Below are 12,362 nucleotides of genomic sequence, written 5' to 3'. Positions count from 1 at the left end.
GTACTTCTTTCTTTCGGGTTGTTACTTTTAATATTCTTTGTTAATGTTTTCATGTAATTTATTATACAAAGCCCTTCGTACTTCAAAACATTTATTTGCGCTTAGTCCAAACTATGTGTACTTTGTAACGCGTATTTTGACCCTAATTTCGATCCATGTATGTGCGCCGCATGCAGTGAATCAATCAAAGTTGTTGAACACTCTGGATCATGCGTTGTATGTGGGATGGTTGAAATGGAAGATTTCAAATATTTCTTTTGTTGAGGTTTATGCAATGATGTTTTTATACATGAGCGATGTATTTCCTGCAAATCAGTGTGGAACCAATGGATCCAAACGGATGTGTGATTCATGTGATTGGTTATTTAATATGTGTATGTACCAACCCTTTGCAATTCAAGAGAAACTCAATATTGATGATGTTCAAGGGATGGATAATGACTCTATATGTTATTTTACAAAAATAATTACGCGTTATGACGACCTTGGTGAGCAAAACAACGTTTGTCAATCATGCGGTGCAAAGATGTGGTACGGCGAGAGACTTGCTAGACACTATGAAATAGAACCGCCAAAATTTTCACTTTGTTACATAAACAGTAAAGTCCAGTTGCTCAAATTGAAGGATCCTCCAAATATTCTGCCGGGTCTCTTATTCGGTAGGGATAGACGCAGTAGGAACATCCAAGATAATATAAGGTCGTATAATATGATGTTCTCTTTTATCTCTCTTTGTAAATACAGACAACTGTAAACAACAATCCGTTCTGTACACTTTTCTTCTACACGGTCAAAATTACCATTTTTTGGGTACTTTATTACCGGAGGAGGGTACAACGCCGAAATTTGCACAAATTTATATATTCGACACAGAGAATGAACTCAAAATCGAATTGCTGCTGTCAGGTAAAAAATGCATGTTGTTTATCTATATTTCGGCGTCATCATTTGTTCGAATGGCCACTACTTATTATTATGTTATATTTCAGATCGGGAAACAATTTAAATAATATAGATCCGTCAATAGTTTCTTCGATAAAATATATGATTGATCATTCGAACGTAAATCGTTCGTTTCCCGACTCTTGGACCATTTAGGATTATTGTGTTTATCCATTAAACCATTCGTTTCGTACCTACTGTGAATTGATGGATCGTTCATATCTTGACTTCTCATTGATCATTTGAAACCACTTGTCTTTCGAGCTATACAACTACAGATTCAATTTTAACCGTAGACTATGGTTGATTGAGATCCATCTTCATCAATTGTTATACAATCTTGAAATTGTGGTCACTCTCTTATTTATTGAAACCATTGATCGTACCCTTCTTGACTTGTGATTTTGTGACCACAAGATATTATCACTTGTTATTGGAATCCCACAATCGTCACAGTGATATTGGTTATTTCCAATATTGGGATTAAACTGTAAATTGAGATAGTCGGAAGCATATCCGATATCTCTATATTCTCGACATATTTTTTCTTCGTTGGTTTTTTACATTAACTCTTTTTTATTTTTTTAATTAATCCCCGTAAATCGCACGGGTGAGTTACTAGTTTATATTATATGATATACTAGAGGAACAATATACAACATATAATTAGATATGCGCATATTTTAAGTTGTCTATTGTATACACGATGCTTATACTTGAGTTGATGGATTAATATCGTGAGGCCTCGTCTGGTAATATTCATGGGATTGATGAGATTAATCGTTTGGGGGAAACGCTTTGGGCATCGTTTCCTTTCAATAGGATTTTCAATTTTGTAATAATAGAGGTTGAGGTTGGACTCAATATCATTCGTATATTTGATTAAATAAAATGTTTACAAGTGCTCAATTGGCGCATCGACACAAGTGTAAAAAAACGTTCACGAATTTAAGGCATTTACATGCTAAAGTTCGTCTTTTATTTCAACATGACAAAATGGGTTATATAGTTATTGTAAATTGTAATAGAAATTCTATTACTATGCACTATTTCCTTGTTAAATCAAACAAACTTTTAACGATGTTCATATTTTATTTAGGGCACATTACAAATAAGCCTATCAAGGGATTTTTATTCATAAAAGGGTTCAGACATAAAAATATTTTACAAAAAAGTCAACGCATTGTCCAGATATTTGTAAAAGAATAAAATAGCCCCAAACAATTTAATATGCTCCAATTTCATCCATAAATTTAATTTAACCTCAAATTTCACAAATTATTCAATTTTGACTCAAAAACTCAACTTTGAGTAATTTTGTCATATGCATTATTTTTTCTTCAATTTATAATACATATTAAAAGGATGAGCCTATTGCGAAAGAGATATAACCCCTTAACCTAGAATAATAAAAATAGTTGGTTAGGGAGTTGCACAAAAACCGCTTTTATTTATTGAAATAAAACTCCTTGTTTTATACACGCTTAGAGACCATTAATTGTATTCATTAATATAAAAATGCATGAATTAATGACACGAGAACGCGTTTTTATAGGAACTAATTGTTTTACGACTTGTGCTCAAAATTTAACTCATCATACCACACTCCGATCCTAACCCCTCCTCGTCCCAATAGAAAAAATGAAGAAGCAATTAATGAGATCGAATTCTCTAAAGCACTTGCGGTAGAAATCATACTTAATAGATGTATAAACCATGTAAGAACTCCGATTTGGAACATTAAAATGAACTTTTAACTAGGGTTGCAACTAAGTTGGTTTTTATCTAACAACCGATTTATAACCGATCATATTTTTAGACTGATTATAATTTTTTAATCAATCCATTGAATATGGTCGAAAATTTCAATCAATCCATCTATAATGGGTCGGTTGATGGTTTCTAATATCATCAGTAGTTGGTTAACCGATAATTATCAGTCAACCAATTATTTTATAAAATTTTATTTCAATTTCTAAATGAGGGATGTTTTTTTTAAAATATAATTTTGACAATAAACTGAAGTTTGAACTTTGATGTAGGTTTTTTGTTGATTTACTTTTAATTTTTATAAACCGATGAGTGATTATGACAATGTGAGATTATAACCGACTCTGCAAGTTTAAAACTAATTTGGATTTCATAATTGTATTTTTTGTGGAACTAATATTAATTATTTTGAACTTATACATGATGATGGTATAATGACACTAGGTTGTGGAAACTTTTACTCCAAAATTTGGATTTTTAGAAGTGAAGTAGGTGGCGGGTATACAGTATACCCATCGACGAACCCATTTTGGAACCAAATATTTGGTTGTCAACCATCAGCCAACTCACAGAGGATCCTCGTAACTTTTATGTGATTTTTTAGAGGAATTTGTTATTTCAACATTTAACACTATAATTATAGAAAAAAAAAAAAAAGGGTAAATGGAAAATGTATAAACCAAAATAGAGATGAACGAAAAGGAACAAAGGTTCAACACATAAACACATAGTATCCGGCTAATAAGTTCAGAAATGGTTTATCGGAAAACAAATAAAGAAAAAATTACTTCTTCATCCTCGAACGAATGAAGATGGTTTGTACAGCCGTTTTACGCTACTCTTACATAGGATTGTTACACTGCAGATAAATATAAACCTTAACGAATCATATATATGGGTTTGGAGATTCAGATCTTAATGAATCATATAACTTTTTTAAAAAAATGATTTTCAGCCATGTGTTAGCAGCCCTGAGTTTTCAAATATCCTATCATGACAATTGTGCGACGAGTTCAACGAAAAATACAATTTTTTGAAAATATATTAGTGATGCGGTCAACAATAAATTAACTCGAATCTTCTCAAAACAATCCTCGAATATGCAATAAGTCTTTGAGAACGTTCACCAGGGGTGCAAATCGAACGAAATGGATCATGAAATGGTTTTCGGAAAATTTTCAAATTTTTTTCAGAAGTAAAAGTGGGTTACAATTTTCGTTCCAAAAAAATCGAAATTAAAAAATTCACCCCGATTATGGAATGCCTAGGAATTGGCGGAATTTTGGAAGTTGCATTAGTTTATAATCTCTTGTTCCAAATTCGGATATAATTAAAATTTTCACCATAGTTTTCTATTTTTTTTTTTTTTGAAATTTTGCAGGAAAATGAAAGAAAATCCAAAAGAAAGTTCGACAAAATGCAATAAAAAGGGGTTCTTTGATGTAACATTGTCGGAACTTTGGTTGCACTTTGACGATTGATTACGGAATTACGGATTGAGGCTCGAACTTCATTTGCTCTTTCTTTTCATATTTGACAATTAGCTGCATTAATATACATAATAATATGAAGATAGACAAGGTGAGGCGCGGACTAGGTCGCTCTCTTAAGACGAATTTCACGACCCCTTCTCAAATGACGTGCAGAAAGGTTCCGATCATGTCGCCTATGGGGATACACCAACCCAGCCTATCTCTCTGTTGTAACTTCATCGAAACTGCACGTTCAAATAAAGTAGAAGTTTACACCCGACGCAACAACAAGAGCTTAACATATTTCCAATATAGTATAGAGTATATATCTTTAGAAATATACTTTTCTTCTTCTTTCTCTCATGCTTATACAAAGCTACAAAAGCCCCTTTTTATATAATACTCCATCCGTTCCTAAATAAGTGTCTCTTTTCACTTTTCACAAAGATTAAGAAACTCAATAAATATATCTTGATTTTAGAAAAATCATATAAAAATGACTAAAACAACATTTATTATTTAATGATTTATAAGAGAAAAATAATGATTAGAGTTTCATTAATAAGGTTAAAATAGAAAAATGCATTTAATGCAGTACTGAAATTTAAAGTGACAGATAATATGGAACAAAAATATTTTAAAAAAGAGACAGTTATTGTGGAACAGATGGAGTATAAAATAAGACCATTATAAAAGTTATATTTAATATAGAATTAGGGAAATTTATGGAGATTTTGTGAGGCAAATAAAGTTTCAAAATGTTGGTCCAAATGACCTCATAAATTGGTCAAAGGAAATATTTAGTAAAATATTATTTTTATTAAAAGACTCCAACAAACCCCGCCAATACTTGTACCACAAAGGCGAAATCCCCCGCCCTCAGGGCCCCCATCCCTTGGCCCGACAAGTATTTGATGGAGGAATGTAAATCATGGTAACTCCAACAAACTCCGACAATACTACTTTTAATAGAGGGAGACCCAACTATTTTGCACCATTTGAAATGAGCTCACTCCTAATTTCAACCATCATTTTACCAATTATGTCCCTGCCACCTCATCAGGACTATCACGACACTATCACTGCCCATCAGCCTTTTTCCTTATAATTTTTTTATAATTATTATAATTTTTTTTTGTCTTTTCGTTTCTTTAACTGTTTTTTTTCTCTATCAAGTATATTAATCAAATATGAAGCATATTAATCGAATATGGTGAAGCATAGTCGATAAATGAACTGACTACTAAAAATAAAAAAACACAACTACATAAAAACGAAAATCAATATTTTTTTACAAAACAAATATTATACATAAATTGTAATTGGTTTATACAAATCGGAATCATTACACCAAAATTCAAAAACGAATTAAAAAATGAAATCGAGTAACCTTAATCGACTACCAAAACAATCAATTAAACTTTAATCGACTACCAAGAAACGCAGTAACAACAAATTTCCCTAATAAAAACATATTGAGTAACAACAAATTAAAATATAGATTTTCTTATAAGGAAAAATATAACATAAAGTTTATGAAACCAATTAATCTTTTATAATGTTTTAAGTTACCCTTCAGTACTTATAATTTTTATATAAATTATAACATAAGTTTAATTTATGGAATTGCAATATATATTATAAAATTATATTATATATTTTAAAAAATCATAGATATATTCGGATCGAAAATCGAATTTTCCGGTAATTTGCCAAATAAATTGAGAAGAATAGGAAATCAGAACTTCGAAAATCGGAATAAAAAATATGGTTCCAAATTCGGAAATTCTCGGATCGGAATTGGCGGAATTCGGAAATTTCATTCCAATTTCTACCCCTAACGTTCACAATTCTTCGAGAATCTTCCTTGATTGAGGGAAAATGAGGCATTTCTTGCGTATAATACACATCTTAAAGAACTGAAGTTTGATTCCGGCGAAAACTCTTCACTACCTAAAGTAATCAACTATAAAAATATGAAGAGAATCTCTATAAATGTAAACACAAATTCATTCTACTGTAATAATTCATTACTTGAAATGATAATTAAACTATTTATATACTAGATCAATTTAATTATGGATTGTAAATATATATTTCTACTTCGACTTTTAACTGGGCCAATATACCTAATTATGGGTTTTGGGCTTATTATATTCTTAGCCCAATAACATCACCCATATAATTAATTTTGAAGTAACTAGTTCTTCACCCGTGCGTTGCACGGAGGTCAGTTTCAAAATGAGAAATAATAATATTTAAACGATTATCTCTTTATAACAATGCCAATTCAAGTAAAACAAAATGGAAGAACATCAAAGAAAAAATATCTCTTAATTCAGAGTTGTAACATATGAAATTCAAATAAATATTACAAAGAAGAATACGCGAAGGGCGCAAACACGATGTGAAGATTAAGTGAAATCTTTTAAAACATATGGTATAACTCTATCTCATGGAATGTAATCTACTACACCATGTGAATCTTGTGCAAAATAACTAACTTAACAACAAACACAGTAGCAGAGAACTAACACAATAGATATTCAAATAACCTGCAAATTTATCACTAACAATATTCAATTAGTGATGCACATTACTCAAACAACAACACAATTTATAAATATTGCAAAGAGAAAAGATGTATACGCCACTACCAATAATGATACCAATACTGATGCTAATACTGATACTCTGATACTAATATTGATACTAATATTGATATTAATACTAATACTAATACTAATACCAATACTAATACTAATACTTACTGATATTGATACTAATACTCATATTGATACTGTTATTGATACTACTAATATTGATATTGATACTAATATTAATACTGATACTGATACTGATACTGATACTGATACTGATACTGATACTGACACTGACACTGATAGTGATACTGATACTGATGTTGATACTGATACTGATGTTGCTAGTCATAGTGATACTCATATTAATATTATTATTAATTCTAATACTAATACTAACACTCATATTAATATCGATACTCATACTCATACTGATACTCATACTAATACATATATTAATATTGATACTGATATTGGTGTTGATAATAATAATAATATAATACTAAGGGTAAACTTCATTTTACCTACCTGAACTATACCCAACGTATAAAAAACCCCCCTATATTACACAATGTACCAAAACAACCCCTCCATTTTCTTGGTCAACGTTAAATATGTGGAAAAAATTAACACCGCTAGTTTTTATAGGAAACCGTTAGTTTTAACGTGATTTTACACTTTTGCCCCCAAAATCTTCTTCTTCCTCCCTTCTGCATCTTTCTTCTCCGTAATTTTTTCGTTTTTTTTTTTATTTTTTTATTTTCCATCGCCGGACCTGTGGAAATTGATGTGAAGTTTGGTGGGTTGGATATGTATACTGCATCAATTTCTTACTTCTCTTACTTCCGATTAAAAATATATATTTTCCATGGACCAATTGCCTTTTTAAAATTGCCAAATTTAATTTCAACATTGGCAATTCACCCTTTCTTCACACACACACACCCACACACACACATAGATTCGGTTGGAAGAGGCGGTGAGCGAACAGAATACTGGGGAGCAGTCGAAACGGAGTGCGAGCAGCTTTTTGTTGGAAGTCGAACCTCGTTGCTGCGTTACGAACGGCTGACGACCGGAAAACGAATCTGGCGGGGCGATTGTCATTTAATTTTTCTTTTTTCTTTTCTTTTTGCAGTGGGGTTTCAAGAGGTGAACGATGCAAGAAGGGTTATCTGTAAACATTTTCTTCAATTCCACGAACTTAAATTTCGATAGTAACAAATTTTATTTTATTTTTGGTTTTATTTGTGGATTTTCAATTCATTTACATGTTGGTTTATTTGCAGGTGAATGACGTCATTTATATGGCTCTCAAATTTTATATACTTAAATCTGTTTTTCTTTTAATTTCATTAAAGTAAATTATTCACATGAAGAAATAATTAAACAGAGGGGTAAATTTGTCAAAAAAAAACAACAGCTGTAATAAAGGTAATAATTGTAAAAAGTCAACATGCCATGTAAGCAAGAGAAAACGGATTTTAAACGGAAGGGCCGTTTTGGTACATTGTGTAGTATAGGGGGGTTTTTTATACGTTGGGTATAGTTCAGGTAGGTAAAATGAAGTTTACCCTAATACTAATACTAATACTAATAATACTAATACTAATACTAATACTAATACTAATACTAATACTAATACTAATACTAATACTAATACTAATACTAATACTAATATTAATACTGATACTGATACTGATACTGATACTGAAACTGATATCGATACTGATATATATACTGATACCAATACATATACTTATACTGATACTGGTACTGGTACTAATACCGATACTAATACTGATACGGATACTTATACTGATATTAATACTAATATTAGTACTAATACTAATAGTAATACGAATACTAATACTATTATTAATACTAATATTAATGTTAAAACTAATTTTAATGTTAATGATACACATACTGATACTAATACTGATACTGATACTGATACCGATACCGATACTAATATTGATACGGGTACTTATAGTGATATTAATACTAATATTTGTACTAATACTAATAATATTACTAATACTAATACTAATACTAATACTAATATGAATACTAATACTAATACTAATACTAATACTAATAATATTACTATTACTAATAATGATATTAATACTAATACTATTATTAATATTATTATTAATACTAATATGTTAATGCTAATACTAATTTTAATGCTAATGCTAATCTGGATATACTAATTATTATGCTAATGCTAATTATAATTGTAAGTCTAATATTATCCAAATCCTTATCCTATTCTTAATCCTATTCATAACACTAATCATAATTCTAATCCTAATCCAAATCATAATCCTATTCCTTACACTGATCATAAGCCTAATAATTCTAATACTAATAATGTTAATACTAATACTAATGTTAATTCTAATTCTAATATTAATTATAATTCCAATCCCAATCCTAATGCTAATTATAATCCTAATACTAATATATGTCACTAAGTATCGTACTAAGCATAATCATAATCTTAATATTAATTATAATATTATCTTAATCCTTATTACAATTCGAACCCTATTTCTAGTATTAACACCGATACTAATTCAAAGAATATTAATTATAATGCTAATATTAATCACAAATCCTGATCTTGCATCATTTTTTTTTGCAATGATCTATTATTTTGTATAAAAAAAACAATTCTATCCAATCTCGAATCTTTATATCAAATTTCTTATGTGCGGTAGCTGAAGCATCAAAAAACACATATTAAATATATTAGAAATTAATATTTAATTATACTATCAAACTGACATTAAAAGTATTTAAAATATTATAAGGGTATAAATAAACGTTACGACGTAAAAGAACAATAATCGTTGTTAATAAGATAAATTATGAAAATCCTCCTGAACTTAGGCTAAATTCTAGAAAACACCCCCACTTATCGGTGATTACCAAAATTCCCTTGATGTTTGTTTCTATCTTACACGACCCCCTTATGGTGTGATTTTTTACGGAATCTTTTTTATTCCATGTAATATCCCAAAAAATATGGATTCTACCCTAGCAGACGTGACATTTCTTTTATCGTACTTTTTAAATACCAAAATTACCCTCAGGGTGGTCATGGTAATAATAAAAATTTGTGAAAGTGTTATTGAAGAAGAATAAAGATTTCTTGTAAAGTCCTCACGAGGGTAATTTTTGTATTTAAAATGTACCATAAAGAAATGTCGTGTGTGCAGGGTATAATCAGCATTTTTCGGGGAATATTCTACGTAATAAAAAAAGTTCCTTGAAAAATCATACCATAAGGGGGTCGATGTAAGACGGAAACAAACATCAGGGGAATTTTGGTAATAACGAATTTGTGGGGGTGCTTTTCTTCATTTAGCCTAAGTTCAGGGGGTTTTTATAAGCTATCCTTGTTACATACAACTTAAACTTATTTACACGTATGACCATATGTTAGAAACTAACATAAAGGCTGATGTTATTGAAAATAGATCAAATTTCAAGTAAACAAAAGTCACTATAAAATGCTTATATAAATAAAAAATGGAAAAATAAAAAATTAATTGGATTTTTGTGTAAATCAGTCGAATATTGTGACTTAAAAAAAACATAGAGATATAAAATCGATACAAAGATTCTTATAAACATTATACAATAAATAATTTCATTTTACAAATATTTTAAAAATGGAAATTAAGAAAATAAATATAACTTATTATATATGATAGGGAAATAGAAAACTTAAGAATATTTCACTAATTTAAATACATAACTTGTAAATTAGACAAAAGAACTCATGTATTCTAATACCAAAATATAGTGAAATATATACAGTGTTAAAATATTTAATAATCATTTACGCTATTATACCCTACATTAATACTTTTATTTTCATATGGTTTAAAATTTTAATTTAAAAATTAGTCAGAATATTTGTAGCTAAACATATTTTTTCCAATAATAGGTTTTCTATATCTTTCTTTACCCACACTATAGGATTGTAGTAAATCTCATATAAGTTCGATATGGTACCAATATCATGCCAAATGAAATGATAACCATTAAGTTGGTATTTGATAGGTAATATTTTGTTGGTATACTATGATTGATTCTTAATATTTGATAATTTTTTCCATCCATAACCACAATATTGCATCAATCTTTCTCAATTTGAAAAGACACACACATAAATTATGCAATTATTTCTCATATAATTGTAGTCGTTTATGTAATATATAAATATCTTATTGAGTTTGTAACTAAAAATGGATCGTAGAAACTACTTATTTGTCGATTGATATTGTATTTGTTAATATATACTATTTACGGCAAGAGCACCTCGAGTGGCGTTATTAAATGAGCTATCAAAACATTAATTAACCACCATTTTCATATGCAAAAATAGTAATTTTTAATTCCAATAGTGTTATGAAATCATGGTTGTATTTTGATATTTCATCTTTCAGAATGTAAAACTACATTATGCAATCATGCATAATAAATTATCAAATATGAGTTATAAATTTAACCACCTTAGTGTCCATTTTGAAAAATAATATGTGGCAATTACAAATATAAATAAATTTAATTATATTTAATTAATAACTATTTAATACATATGGTTGGAGCTAATACATTTAGATAAATATCAAAATAAAATATTAAATAGCACATAAATATTTGCAAACTCATTTTGATACTTTTGGGTTGGAGTTGGTCTAGATATTTACTTATACCAAGTAAATATTTATCATAGTTATAATGAAATACTTCTTAGTGGAATACAATATATAATATATACAATCATTATACATTTTAAACAAAACAATTGATATTTCTAATGTTTGGAATTAAATAAAGTGAATCAACTAATTTAATACCAAAGATTTAGAATAACATTGTTATATTTTGAAATATATAAAATCAATTCGTTTTTTATCAATTAATTAAACTTAACTTATGTTATTCAATTTATTAGTATAATCATGATAAAATTATTATTTTAATTACTATATAATTTTAAAAAGTTAAATCAATTGTAAAATTTATTGTCACTGGATTCAGTGAAGAAAAATTAACTGTTTAAATAATAACATGAAATTCATGTAGTACTTTTGAATATGGTAAATAATTGGAAGTACATTACTCTACACATGTCAAAAAAAAAAAAAATAGTGTCAATTTTCGCAATATAGTAAATTCGAACATGTTTCTTTCTTTTTTAGATATAATATTAATATATAATATTAAATTCGCAAAATAAACGTATTCTTTGGTCATGTTCATGTAAAATGTGTAATATCAAATAATTTATTTTGCAATATATTTTAATATAAATCCAAGGTTACGAATTAAAATACAAAATTTATGTAACACCACCAATCATGCAATTATAATAGGGGAATATTGCTCCAATTTACCACCTCCGGAACCAGTTGAGCTACACTATCTTGAATTTAACTAAATTCAAATTAAATTAATTATAAAATTAAATTAATTATAAAATTAAATTAAAAAATAAATTTTGTTTAGAGCTTCCAAGAAAGTTGATATATTTAGAGTATTTTATAAATGGTAG

This window comes from Erythranthe guttata, chromosome 6 (genome assembly GCF_056151865.1).
Source record: "Erythranthe guttata isolate IM_541 chromosome 6, IM_541, whole genome shotgun sequence".
Classification (NCBI taxonomy): Eukaryota; Viridiplantae; Streptophyta; class Magnoliopsida; order Lamiales; family Phrymaceae; genus Erythranthe; species Erythranthe guttata.
The sequence above is the reverse complement of the archived record's forward strand: the minus strand, read 5'-3'. Positions refer to the sequence as shown.